Source organism: Vipera berus (assembly GCF_964194415.1).
Source record: "Vipera berus genome assembly, chromosome: 2".
Classification (NCBI taxonomy): domain Eukaryota; kingdom Metazoa; phylum Chordata; class Lepidosauria; order Squamata; family Viperidae; genus Vipera; species Vipera berus.
In genome coordinates this window covers 218,710,527-218,725,337 of record NC_138203.1, presented here as the reverse complement: position 1 = coordinate 218,725,337, position 14,811 = coordinate 218,710,527, and the positions used below count along the sequence as shown (strand labels likewise).

Here is a 14,811-nt window from a genome sequence, read left to right as displayed (position 1 = left end):
GTAACTCTTCTTGAGGTAGAACTTTTTCTCAGTCCTTCAGCCTTCTGAATGTAAAACAGGTGCTAGGCAACTGAACTACGTATTTTCCTCAAGCTTCTAAAGAAATCCTATAGTCACCCATACAGGAAAGAAAATTATAGATATATACCTACAGGTAATCCTCGACTTACAACAGTTCATTTAGTGACCGTTCAAAGTTACAATGACACTGAAAAAAAGTGACTCGTGACTGTTTTTCACGCTTATGACCACTGCAGTATCCCCAGGGTCACATGATAAAAATTCAGACACTTGGCAACTGGTTCATATTTATGATGCTCGCAGTGTCCCAGGGTCATGTAATCAGTTTATGAGAACTCCTGACAAGCAACACCAGATTTAAACAACTTTGCCACTAACTTAACAACTGCAGTGATTCACTTAACAGCTGTGGCAAGAAAGGTTGTAAAAATGGGACAAAATTCGCTTAACAAGGGTCTCACTTAGCAACAGAAATCTTGGGCTCAGTTGTGGTTATAGGTCAAGGACTATTTGTATTATGATAAGCAATTTACATAATAGAATACATTTACCTTGTACAGAGCCAGACCTGTAACCAATCTAGTCCTGTACCATTAGCATTTCCTTTGATTAAGTTGGATTTGTAGCTAAAAATCTCATCAATGTTGAGGAAGTGGACTTATTAGGAGGTCCATCAGAAAAAGGTTCCGGATCCTGTTGAATTCCAAGAAGCCTAAGTAGGGTTTGTGCCTGATTTTACCAGTGTTTCCCCCAATGACCTGTTAGGCAGAATATGGAACATGCCAGGGGACTTGATACCCATAGGACCTGGATAAGCAGCAGGACTTGAAGTTTAAAAACACCCAACTTTGCTAAGGCTCAACATAAAGCCCATTAGAACAGGGGTGTCAAACTCAATTTCATTGAGGGCCGCATCAGTATTGCGGTTGCCCTCAGGGGGCCGGGTGGGTGTGGCCAGGGTGGGCGTGGCCTACTGGGTGGGCGTGGCTAGAGTGTGTATGGCCTACTGGGTGGGCGTGGCCAGCTCTACATCGTTTGCATCAAGGGTGCCTATGGGGGCCTGGGCAGGAGTGGGAGAGATCTGAGGGTCTCTGGCAGGAGGAGGGTCTCTGGGCCAGGGCCAAGGCAGTGGGGGCCGTTCCCTCACTGTTTCCAGGATGGCTTCGCAGGCCACATGAAACCACTTCACGGGCCGGATCCGCCCCCCGGGCCTTGTGTTTGACATGTCTGCATTAGAAGATCTATATTGTTATATCTGCAGCAATGTTGTGAGGGGTGATAATCCCCTTTGTCTTCAGAAATCTGCTATAGGATTCTCAGAGTCTTGCTATGATAATTTCAGGATTGGTTGGTTGGTTGGGGTAAAATTTCCCATAGTTGACCTTAGCCCTATCAAGAATTGTTCTAGAATCAACAGAAAGCTTGTTTTGGTTGGATTGAGATTTGTTTCTCACTATCCAACCTGACATTCTCAAAACACTCGATCTGAACTTCTGCTGTATATCCAAGGAGGATCAGAGCGGAAATACAAAACTGGGGGGGGGGGGAAATCATCTGCATATTGATGATACCTCTCCCTGACCAATAAATAATTCCTACAAGAGCTTCATATAGATATTACATTGGACAGATGAAAGATCCAAACTCATTCCATAACAGAGTTACTCAAGGGTTCAGTCTCTCCTCTCCAGTAAACACAAACTATTGCCTTATTTTAGGAAGGAGCGGAACCACCGTATTAGAGTTGGGGGTACTGTATAGTTGATATATCTAATTGTAAACAACCTTTGGAGAAGGTTCAAAAGTGTATTGTGGTGGTCACTAGCGGTATCTATTAAGGTTGATGAGAGGTCCAGGCAGGCAAAGAAGTTTCACTTCCACCTTTAAATCTTGCCTTAAGGCATATACTGTAGGAGTATGCATGTAAATTAGGTGAAAAATGAAATTGGCCCTTTTTCCTAACCTGGGAAGGAAGTTATCAGGTGCTAAATGTGAGGTCAATGAGGAACAAAAGATAGACTAGCATGGGAACAGAAAGTGTTAATTGTATGAAGTCTAATTATGTCTGCCTTGCCCCAAATGCAATGCCAATTCCTTTCTGCTGTCTTGCTTTATTGCCTCTAAATTAATCATATTCATATTGCATATTTCTTAACCATTCTGGGGTTGCAGAATGCCTATCATCCATCACATAATCAGTATAAACGCATGCCTCGGTGTAGATGCCAAAAGCACAACTACAGAATTTTCTTTCCGTGTGCCGAAGGAAATACTGCCATCCAAGCTCCCAGCAAAGACAGTGTCAAACTCAATTTCATTGAGGGCCGCATCAGCATTGCGGTTGCCCTCAAGGGGCCGGGTGGGTGTGGCCTACTGGGTGGGCGTGGCCAGCTCTGCATCGTTCGCATCAAGGGTGCCTATGGGGGCCTGGGCAGGAGTGGGACAGATCTGAGGGTCTCTGGCAGGAGGAGGGTCTCTGGGCCAGGGCCAAGGCAGTGGGGGCCGTTCCCTCACTGTTTCCAGGATGGCTTCACGGGCCACATGAAACCACTTTGCGGGCCGGATCAGGCCCCCGGGCCTTGTGTTTGACATGTCTGTCCTACATCGTTATTTACTTCAACCCTATTTTGCATTGTTCCTGAATGAATCTTCACCCAGCCAGTTCTTTTCATGCTGAGAAGGCCACCTTTGAGCTGCAGTTATATTTCCTTGCCTCTCTGGCCATTAAGTGATGCCAGCTTTCTCTAGCAATTATAGAGATGCCGGGTAAGCCCAGCTGTAATGCAGGAGGATTTTCTTGTAACTCTTCAATGGTTCAACTGTCAACTAATGAAACTTGCCAAGAGATCAGGTGAACACACAGTTCCTTTTCTGGGAGCTTGTTAAGCCATGTAGAACTAAGAAATAAAAAAAGGCTAACACTCCCCTCACTAAGTGGCTTGATTAACTTTAGAAAAATGTATAACTGTGAAAGGGATATGTGCACCTGCAAATGGATTGAAGGCCCTGTAGATTTTTGCCGATAACTTTTTGGATAACATGCAAGGTGTTCTTTGATCTTACAGTTAACACCTCTAAATAAATGTTGCGATGTGGAAGGTATCTGTCAGAATTTCATTTTGTTCCACGCTATTCTCCTTCCCTAGATGGTTCATTTCTCATCTTATCTGTAGTCAACATTCCATGCACACAAAGCGTGTTCAATCCTTATTAAGCTGCTCTTATTTCTCCTTTTTTATATACACTCCCCAATATGTTTTTTCCCCTTAAAATAGTTGATTCTCCTTTTCATATTGGCAATGTAAGAGGTACAGGAATTCAGTGATAATAGATGTGATAGGAGAGCCAGGCAACAAGCCAGAAACTGGGGGATGTGAGTTCTAGCTCTGAATTTGGCATGAAGCCAACTGGGTGCCAATCATTTTCTCTCAGCTATAGGAAAAATGCAATGGCAAACCACTTCCAAAAATCCTGCCCAGAAAACAGGGGCTTCTCCAGACAGTTGCCAGGACTCAACACTCACTCAAAAGTGTGCCTCCACACCCACACATAAAGATGAGTAGATGTTCAGGCAGAATTTGACAGCTGTCTTGTGCAAATTGCTTTTTCTGGGCTCATGGAATTCTCCTAATCAAAGTCAAAACCTGTGAGTTGCAGCCCATATGGGCTGTATGACGTGATCACTGGAGACAAGAGTCCTCCTCCTCCAAATAAAGGCTTTATTACAACTTATTAAAATGGTGGTGGTGGAACACTCCCTTTGTTGAGCAAGTGTGAGCTATGTGACCGTGCAGGATTACAGAGCAAGCACACTCTGTCAAGGATTTAGAACACTTACACTTTGGGCTACAAAAGGCAGGAGCACTGGAACTTGAAAGATGTAGGAGATTATTGATAATTCATTGTGATAGGTTCAAGCCAACAGTATAAAAGACAGCCTGCACTGTTCTTTATAGCCATTGCGAGCAGAAGATCACAAGTTTTTTTTTTTAAACTACCGGCTGGGATATTTTAAAAAGACTGGATGGATTTGCCTTTCATCTAGCAAGTGACCACTATTCTATGAAAAGTCAATGGACAGCACAGAGAGCAGCACAGAAAGAGATGAAGGCAAGATTAGTCATGCCTTTCCAGACAAAAACTCTTACAACTTTCTATCTCTTTTGATTAAACATAAAACATATTGAAGGAGTGGAAAAGGATATCTGTGATATCCTTAGCTCAGGGAACAGAAGATGAGCCATGCTTGTTTAATAACTTTTGTCCAATAAACCATCATTGATAGGATCACATATCACAACTGGGTTCACATTGCCCAAGATGCCAGAATCAAACAAATTGCACCATGGGCTTAGAACAAGTATTAATCTAGTTAGTGAGTTGTAAATGATTCGTGAAACCTTCTTTCACATTAGATTTACTAGTGTTTTTCAATGACACTGCATCCCGTTTGTGGACAGTTAGTAGTTGTGTCGGCACCCATCCTACAGGGCCAACCCTTCCACCACCATGCTTACTATTTGACTGGCTAACTTTCTACTGAGGAAATAGTTGTACCCCTTCTCATTATCCCAGTTTGGGTCTGAGCTGTTCACAATCTTTTCAAGACATAGACTGGTTCCTACATTAGGTCGTGCTACATAGTTTCTTTGAGTTTGCTTTAGGCAGGGGTCTCCAACCTTGGCAACTTTAAGACTTGTGGACTTCAATTCCCAGAATTCCCCAGCCAGCCATGCCAGGGGGGGCGGGGCAGAGAATTCTGAGAGTTGAAGTCCACAAGGCTTAAAATTGCTGAGGCTGGAGACCCCTGCTTTAGAGAATTATTCTAGTCATGACAGTTCATAGACAGTGTCTGCTGCCATAGCACAATATGAACCCTCCAAAATGTGATTTATTCAATAGTCCGTGATTAAGGATATGATCAAGAGACAGTTCGGTGTAATGGTTAAGACATCAGGCTAGAAACCTGAGTTCTAGTCCTGCCTTGGGCACAGAGCCAGCTGGGTAACTCTGGGCTAGTCATTTTCTCTCAGCTCTGGGAAAGAGGCAATGGCAAATCGCTTCTGAAAAACCTTGCCAACTGTAGGGGACTTGTTCAGGCAGTCTCCGACAACCAGATACAATTGAATGGAAAAAGAAAAATAATAATATGACTTATTGCAGCATGTAAACTGATCACACTGAACCAGCCCACTAATGATTTCATTCTTTGCTGTCTTCCTTTAACGAGGATCCCTTTGCTTCTTTGACCTGCTCTCTTATTACTCATCCAGAAATGTATACACCGTGGCAGTGCCTGGAAGGGACAGTTGTATTCAGAGGTAAGCAGCAGCCTGGGAAGAATTTTACAGATAAATTTATATGCCAATTTTTCCAGACCTTCTGAACCACCCAGCAAATAAAACATCAAAGCAGAACGTAATGTGCCATGTGAGTCCAGCTGTGCCTTAGCAGTACTTTTCAGTGACTTCAGATCCCAGAGAAATTACCGGAGGATGTCAGTGCTCAAAACCTCTGTCCACCATTCTACAAACCTCTGCCTTCCCACTTTGGGAAGTGAACTTTATCCATAAAAATAAGGGCCAAGAAAACAAGGTTTAATATGTTCTGCTATTAGAACTGATCCTGGGAGGGGGAACTCTTTTCTTTCTTTCTTTCTTTCTTTCTTTCTTTCTTTCTTTCTTTCTTTCTTTCTTTCTTTCTTTCTTTCTTTCTTTCTTTCTCTTTCTTTCTTTCTCTTTCTTTCTTTCTTTCTTTCTTTCTTTCTCTTTCTCTTTCTCTTTCTCTTTCTCTCTTTCTTACAGCAGAAAGTAAGACTGATGTGACTATTGTATCAGGATTATCCTCTACCAGAGCCAAGATAATAGTACTTTGCCTTTTCAATCTAAGTAAGGGTAGCTCAGAAAAGCCCTGCAGATGGAAAGGAAGCAGGCAGCTTCCTCTACAGCTACACTCCCCTCCAATGTACTATAGTGCTCATAATCACTACTTAAGCAGACTTAATTACAGTGGCTTTTCCTTTGACATTTGGATGCACCAATTTGTAGCTGAGAAGCAAACCGTGCTATGAGAAAACTAGGGGTACAATGCAAATGCATGAATTGCTACTGGGTGCCAAAGTTAGTGACCAGCTATTCAGTGTAGTAAGCAAACGCCAATTTCTAAGTTTTTGTGAAATATGAAACAGGAACTTCACGGCCGTCCTTTCTTAGGCACGAAAAACTGAATGGCTATTCAGAAAGATGGGCCAGTATCAGGGGGTGAAATCTCAGTATTCAGACAATTTAGCACACATTTACCCAGAACAAACTAAGTTCTAAATAGGTCTCCATTAGCAGTTAAGGGGAAGAGTTCTGTTGTTCTGCATAGTTGCTTCCCATAACTTACTAATAGCAAAACCATGAGAAATATATTAACAATTGCTGGAATTGTAAGGGTTGCAAAATACAAACATTTGTACCAATTTTTTCTTCGGTACAAAATGTTTACCTATAGAAGAATTCATAGGAGGAGAAAATGATATTTACTACTATATTAAAGCTTGATGTGCTTGCTGCTCAGAAAAAAATAGGAAGGAAGAACAAGTATTAAGAACTATTGACTGTAGTTTTGTGGGGGGGAAATATCTTTTCTTAGATCAGGATTATCTTTGATTCCTCCATTTCAATGTTGCCCCGTCCTTTGCAAGGCTGGGGGGCTAGTTTGAAAATTGTCCCTGGCTGCCTTCCCAGATGGGACTATGTGCACCCAGAGCTGCTTTGCTGGTAATCGTGCCAGATGGGATCTCTGTGCATGTGCACATCCAGGCAAGGCTTCCTTCTGCACCTTTAAAATCCTTGAAATGAGCGCAGCCGGTTCATATGCTTTGCTGAAAGTGGCTTCCTTTGGGCTTATGTGTTTCCAAACTCTCCCTTTTCATTGCTTTGAACAGCCCTAGACACTCAGACTCCACTGAGAGGATGGTGTGGTTGGTATCTTTACACGACAGTAGAAAGAGACCTAGGACCTGTTTTTTAAAACAGTAACATTTTGAGCACCGTGTTGCACTTCCTGATTTATACAATCTACCTTCATAAATGCATGGATCAAATTGCCCTATTTCTTCTTAACTTCTTAAACACCTCTGTCGAACTGGGGGTGGTGGGGGTGTTTTTGACCCTATGCCAGTTTATTTGAAATCGAAATTAAGTAATTTTGCACTGCTCAAATGTGTGGGCATTCTGTTCTCCCATTGGGAGGGATTCTTATCTCCTTGCTTCCTAAGCCTAACCCTAACCCACCCACCCCCCAAAAAAAATCCCCTAAGCAACCTGTTGCTTTGCACTCTGTCCCCCTCAGCAGAGAAGGAGAATCAGGCAAAACTCCAACAGCTGACTCTCTCTCTCTCTGGTTTATTATGTAGGAAGGAATAGCTGTAGGATTCTGCAATTCAACCAACCTGACCTGTATTTTGAAATGAAATTCCTGGATCCTGTCTACATTATTTAACACTTTTTCTTGCTCGGTCTATTATTGCAGCATGCAAACATGCTTAGATGTATTTGGCAAAGCACACTTTTCCAATAGAAAGCAATCAAGTTCACTTTCAAATGCAATAAAGTGATGGAAACTTGGACATTTCCCCCCCCCACACACACACACTTTTTTCCTTACTTTGCAAATCACCATCCTTCTCCTAGCTTTTCATCATAACAACATGGGTGTGCATTTATGAAGCAGAGCAGTGGTTTTATTTCCTTTTTTTTGCATCCTGTGAGGAGGAGGATATTCTGTTTCTCCAAAACCTTTGGCAGTCAGGGGAGGGGGCAACTGACCGTCTGAGAGCTCTCTTTGTGATCTCAGTATGTCATTTAATGATAGGAACAGCAAAGACAATTGCAATTCATTCAAATTGTTTGGAATGGACCTGGGGAGCAAACAGGGGCTAGTGAGGAAGCACTCCAGGGAATGGCAGCATACAAATCGTCTCCCAAACTATTTGCCATTCTTCATCCCAAAGAATAAATACAGAAATTCTGACTGTCTGGTGTGATACACAATTTGTTGAAAACTTTTTAATGATGCCATCTCCTGGGGGGATGTGTTCTTTAATTTTGGGCCATTTTAATTTTCTTTTTCAACTGCTCTAGTTCACACAAGGATGGCAATCCATTTCTCTTGACGTATATTTCTATAATAATCAGTTCCCAAAATTACTGCAGCTCACTCATATTTCTAATATCCATCACTGCCCTCTAGAGGTCATGACGAGAATGTTACCTTCTGGCCATTGTCTTCCTTGAGAGTGGAGTTCTAAATTAAAGCTCCACTCTCAAGGGAGACAATGGCCATCTGATTGATAATGTTCTTCCCTAAACAGGCACTAGTCTTGGGAGTCTGCCTAGCCAGACTCCATTCACCAGAAAGTCTAGCAAGATCACTTTCAACTGTAGCCTTTGATCATGCTGCTTGGCTTTGCAGACCGAACTTTTCTGGAGGGTGCCTGCTTGGGGAAGACTGCAGCACACTGTTTCTGGTAGTTATTAAGCAAAATTAAATCCGTGGTCCAAACAGGTTCCAATATTCCCAGAGGGTTTGGGGGTTTTTCCCCCCCCCATCTTTATCAGGTTTTGGCTGGGAGATGTTTGGGGAGAAAAAGAGTTTCTGATTGTTCTTGCAAGCAATTTATTTTCTGAGCCCCAGGGGGCCTGAAACCTCCCTAGGCAGGACTGATTTTGAGGGATGCAGCCTTTAACGTTTGAAAGAATCACCTGGATCAATATTTTAAAATTCAAGGCACTAACTTTAATCAGGTAAAATCATCCTCACCATAATTATCTCAGGGATTTCTTCCAGGATGCAAGTGGCAACCTTAGAGCTGGACCCCAGAGGTTGTCCTTCCTCTTGAAAAGCCTTCCCCGCGGCCTCTGACATGCCAGGCTCAGCCTTTGCTTTTAAATATATATGTAAAAGCATATTTAATGTATGACTTGCCTGGAACCCTTCAAACTAAAATATCAGCTTTAGTGGATTCACAGTTCATATATTGCCGTGGTGGCTAACCTATGGCACGTGTGCCACAGGTAGCACGCAGAGCCCTCTCTGTGGGCACGCGTACCGTTGCCCAAGTTCTAGGCCTTCAGCTGGGTTTTATAAAACCTTTTCACTTTAGGCCTCCGCCACCATGTGCAAACAAAAAAAAAGGTTCAATCAATCAATCAATTTCAACTTCTGACAGAAAAAAACAAGATCTCGCAAAGTTGGAATTGATTGTACTTTTTAGTCCCACCCAGTCTGCCATTACCACTGCAGCCACTCCCACTCAATCGGCCACACCCACCCAATGGGCCACACCCACCCAGTGGGTCACGCCCATCTGGCACCCGACAATACATAAGTGGGTTTGGGGTTGCAGTTTGGGCACTCGGTCTCTAAAAGGTTTGCCATCACTCATATATTGTATAGATAGTGGTTTCAGTGTATTTGAAAAAAAAACCCCACTCAGCTTTAAGGGTAGTGTATACATTTTTAAATTAAAATAACTCTTTGGGACTTCATCACACTTTCCCAACAAAGAAAAAAAATGCACTGACTTTTGAAGAAAATGGAAAGTTATGGGAAGGGTCATTTATCTAGAAAGGCTCTATTTGCATTTTTTTTTAAAAAAATCTGACTACTGAATCTAATGGCCAATTTTTCTCCAGGAACAACTTCACCCTTCAGGGCATATGGAACTCTGCTCTGCCTCCCCAGAGGTTTCTTCTGCAGTTCCTGAGGTTCTTTAAAAGCAAAAAGATAGCTCTGATGTCACTCTGGATAAAAGCCCAACAAATTCTGTGTTTTCTTACGGCTGATAACAGAATCCTTGAAATGAGTGCTACTACTGAGAAGGTTCTCCAGCTCAGTTTGAAAGTTACATGCACTGTTCCTTTAAAAGAAAGATTCATAGTCATGGTGGCTGCCAGAGAAAGAAGCAATGCCAGAAAAATGGCTGGAAGCCTGTTTATTACTGTACATGGACTGGGTGACAAACTGAACCGACGTAAGGTCTACTCCTGCATGCTGGGGCCTCCTTCCACTCTGCAGAGGAGAAGGAGATCAAACAGACGGGAAAAGGAGAAGTGTAAAGTTCTATTAGGCAATGCTCTGCTTTACAGGGGAAAGGTTGTGGCTCCAATGAACTGGCCCACATAAGGGCTTAAGTGGAGGCACACAATGTGAGCTCTCAGCAGGTGGCAGCATCTAACTGACCTCGGCCAGTTTTGGAAGCTGGGCGAGGTCAGCCTTGGAGAGGACATGGATGGGGCCATCCTTGGAATCTCAGGGCTGTAGGCTGAATTGCACAGTTGAAAAAGTTTCCTAAAACACATAAATAATGTTTATTACAGTATTGTCCTAAAACAGAGACTGTGAGTTCTAGGTTTCCCTTAAGGCAGGGGTGTCAAACTCGCAATGTCCCGTGACGTGTTGTGACTTATTTGCCATTGCCGGCAATGGGGGGGGGCATGGTTTCGGTATGATGCATCTGGCCCACAGGCCGGCAGTTTGCCATCCCTGCCTTAAGGAGTATTTGGTATATTTGCCACCATATTAGAAAGTAATAAAGGTGGGATAAAAAATATAATAAAGCAAGAAAGAAAAATGGAGATAATAGTGCTTCCTATTGCCAAGAAAAGTGTGTGGATGTACTCATCAGGAACTGGGCTCAAATGGGTGGTGTCCTATATGAGTAATGCAAGAAGAAACCTTTATGCAGACTCAACTTCACTATGATAATAAGCCAAATAAGAGAATTGACTATCTCCTAATGTAAAGAATCTTAACCTGCAATGCAAAAGAAAAAAGAAATCACACCACATCAATTAGCCTTAATTGGATGAATATATTCAGATGCCAGGAAGCTAAGACCTCAATTTCTGTTATATATTCACACCATTAGAACAATCTGGCCTGCCCTAGCTGCAATATATACATATATATAATTTGATAGTGAGAATGTTCTTGAGGAAACTGGCTGTTTGAATAATCCAAACCTGGTGTTTTGTAAATAAGTAAGTAAGTAAGTCAGTCAGTCAGTCAGTCAGTCAGTCAGTCAGTCAGTCAATCAATCAATCAATCAATCAATCAATCAATCAATAAATAAATAAATAAATAAATAAATGTAAATATGTTTCTAGATAGTGAGACCTGGTTGTTTGAATACTCCAAAGCCTATCTTTATTCTTTCAAATGCCTTTTAACTCTCTCAAAAGTACTTGCATCTGTCTCCAATGCAGAAGACAAATCTCAACTGGAGTCTTGTGGTTAGTTTGCGGTACTCTATTTTTAGAAAGATGTAAAGAAATAGGAATACAATTAGAGAGGAAAGTGAAGGCTGTCAGATTTATTGGAGACATGTCCCATGAGCCAAAGTTAGAAGACCTGGATATATGTGAACCAGAGGCAGGATGGGCATAGTCTAATAATAAAAAAGAAATAATGGGTTTTTTTCCTTTCTCAGCAGGCCTTGAAGTAGTGACGATCCAGTCATTTGTTGGAGATGCTTTTGTTCTGAACGTTTTGCATCAAACAGTGAGCTGAACTAGATGACCTTTAAGATCCCCCCAATTCTATGATTCTATCTTTCCTCCCATAATTCTAGACACCAATCACACCTGAGAGCAATAAAACAGGAGAGCTACTATAGAGGCTGGTATTGACTCAGGCATATCAGCCCACATAAATTTTAAATCTCAGATCCTTACTCTGTCTATGTCATAAGATACAAAATTAAATGCAGAAGGCAAAGGAAAAGAAAGCAACAAATACGACTATGTTCCTCCAACCCCCCCCCACCCCATCCCAAAATAATATGCCCTGTCCCACAAAGGCTTGGCTTCCTTCCACTCAGGCTGGCTTTGCAGAGAGAAATGCTGATGCCCGGAATATCCATCTGGTTTCCAAAAAGCAAGATTCCTAAGCAGTGAATGCAGAGTAAATCCCTGCTGTTCCCCATCTCTTCCTCAGAACCAGGAGAGCCAGCAAGTTGATAAAGCATCACTTGCAAGAAGGGATCTGCGCCACTTCAACTCTCTTACTCCTGTGACCTGGACCACCATTTCTGGGTCTACAAAGACATATCTCCTCATCTCAAAGTGGACAGGGGCCATTCAGTCCAAGGATTGGCTCCTCCAGGATTTTTGTCAATATTTAGAAAACGTTATCCTGGGAGTATGCCTTCCAACTTCACCCTCACCGTGCAAGATTTTACACCCTTCCGTAGGACCTTCGGGAACGAAAAACTCTGATCCTAAGAACCTCTGATCCAGGACCTTCACTCCCCCATGACGGGGAGATTTCCCCCTGGCTCTGAAATGGGGAAGGGAGGGATGGTGAAGAACCACGTGACCTTAAAATTCTTTTCCCCCTTTAATATTCCACGGTCCAAGTCTCTTCCCAGCACCTAACAACAAGTCTCCCCCAGGCTTGCCAAAGGCAAGGGAATGCCGCTCTAAACCCTACCCGGAGGAGATAGTGCCACCGTGTCCCCTGCTTTCAGCCTTCAGCAGTGGAATAACGCGAGCGAAGATTTCGATGGGCAAAGCGGTGCCCAGCCGGAATAAAGCTTACTCGGGGATTCTGGGAGTTACCGTTCAAACATACCTAGAGTTTTCCAGGCAGGTCCCCGCGATCGATGTCTGGCGAGGGGATCTTTTGTCGCTGGGCAACTAACCCAAGTGGGAAGCCCTTTCCCCCCCTCTCTCCTTCGCTCTCCAGATCTCCGGCAAACCCCAGTCGCGTCCGGCCCGGGGGAGAGAGAGGCTCTCTCTTCCTTCAGGCAGCAAATAGCTCGAAGCCAGCCGGACGGCCGGCCGTCTGAGAGATCGGCGCGGTTCGCTGGTTGGCAACAACGACATCCCGTTTTCCAAAACGGGCCGAAGAGACGAGGAAGTGGAACCCACCTGATCCCGCAGCCCTGCCGGCCGCTCAGCGCCACTTCCGAATCCGAAGGGGAGCCGGTCAAGCAGAGATAGATCCCACCGGAGCTCCCTGGGGTTGCTTTTCCTCAGCCGGACTGGCCGGCTGCGGGGCTGAAGCGCGAAGGGCTGCCGGCCACCTTCCCTCCCTTCTGCCTCCCGCTTGCCTCAGCCTGCCTCTCTCTCTGTCTCTCTCTCTCTCCCAACCCGGAGCGCCGGCAAAAGCGAAAGGGGAGGAGGAACTGGCTGAAGCGGCGGGTCCGAAGTAGCCGCCGCGCACGTCGAGCGCCCGAGAGTCCCCGGCTGGGTGGGGCTCCGTTCGGCGCCTGGAGGGAGCCAGCAGAGGCGTCGGGCAGGAGCGGAGCGCGGGGCCCTGGCCCGAGAGCGGAGCCCATCCACTCTTCCGAGGCCACCTTGCCGACTCAGCTGAACCCGAAGGACCCGTCTCTCCGCCCGAGAGAGCCTTTAAGCCAGGGGTCTTCAAACTTGGCCCTTTTATGACTTGTGGACTTCAACTCCCAGAATTCCTCAGCCAGCAAAGCTGGCTGAGGAATTCTGGGAGTTGAAGTCCACAAGTCATAAAAGGGCCAAGTTTGAAGACCCCTGCTTTAAGCTTTCTCGCCCTCTGTTTTTCCGGGCGTCTGGGAGAGGGAGGAAGAGAAGGGGAAAGCGCTTCCCGCTCGTTGGTTACCCAGCGACCAAATCCATTTTTCCCCTCCTTTTCTTTATTTTCATCCCTTTGGTTTTCTATCTGGTAGGTAAAGTGATTTATATTATATTTATATTTATTAAATTTTTATACCGCCCTTCTCCCGAAGGACTCAGGGCGGTGTACAGGGCAATAAATATTAAAAAAAAAACAAAGTACAAAAGTTAAAAAAAAACAATTAAATAATTATGCCCGATATATACAATAATTAAAACCATGTTAAAAACCCAACCCCAAACCCATCAAACCAGGCCGGATTGCTCAAATAAGTAGGTTTTTAGATGAAGATAAAGAGGGGGAGGTGGGGGAAGAAGAGTATTCCTACTTATGAGATTCTGTAATTTTTACCCATACTGTCAAGGAAGCATCAGCATTCACCACGTTGTTGTTGTTGTTGTTTTTAGTCCGGCTTATCTTAAGGGCTTCAAGGCAAAGCGGAAGTACCGACACACCAATCTCCCCGCTCCCCCATCTCCCCACGATTCTCCTCACATCGGCTGCCTTTTGATTTGCGGCTATAAGAGCCTATATAGCACGGTCGTTCTTTGGCAGCAGGAATGGTTTTGAAGTAGGTTGAAGTGATGCTGCGGAGCATCTGGTTCAAGGTTTCTCACACCTGGCAACATTACTGTTTGTGGGGTCAACTCCCAGAATTCCCAGCTGGGGATTGAGGTCCACGCATCTTAAAAGTTTCCAAGTTTGAGAAACGCGGACCTAAGCTAAGTTCATTGAGCTCCTAGAGCAGCGTTTCCCAACCTCCACAATTTAAAAATGGAAACAGTCTAAAGATTGAACCTACATCACCTCAGCCTTGAACTTTTCAGGACAGCGCTGTTCTCAAAGGCGTATCCTCCAGATATGTGGATCCCCAATTCTCTCATCGGTCCAGGTTAGCGGAGCCTGTGCTAGCTGGGTATGGAAAGATTAAGTCGGCTGGTGAATACCTGGCAGGGAAGACTGGCTGAGTGTAGCTGCCGAATGGCTACGTTGAAGTTCCTCCAGCCAAGTCACAGGTGATGTTGCAATGTGTCCTGGTCCTCTTCCCACCAGGAATACTGATGTAATGAGCTCTAAAAGCTTGAAGAAAAGAGGGTGAGGGAGGGACAGCCGCAACCAAGACAATGATCAGCAACTTGAGTCCAAAGC

General features: G+C 44.2%; 1 protein-coding gene across 1 annotated transcript in view; it reads right to left on the bottom strand.

The window, feature by feature from the left end:
• SEMA3B (semaphorin 3B) overlaps positions 1-13,133 on the bottom strand; it is a 54,327-nt gene extending 41,194 nt beyond the window's left edge. Inside the window, exon 1 of the mRNA XM_081317717.1 lies at positions 12,942-13,133. The gene's annotated coding sequence lies outside the window, so the exon portion shown is untranslated. The remainder of the gene's footprint in view (positions 1-12,941) is intronic.
• Positions 13,134-14,811: the final 1,678 nt, after the last annotated feature.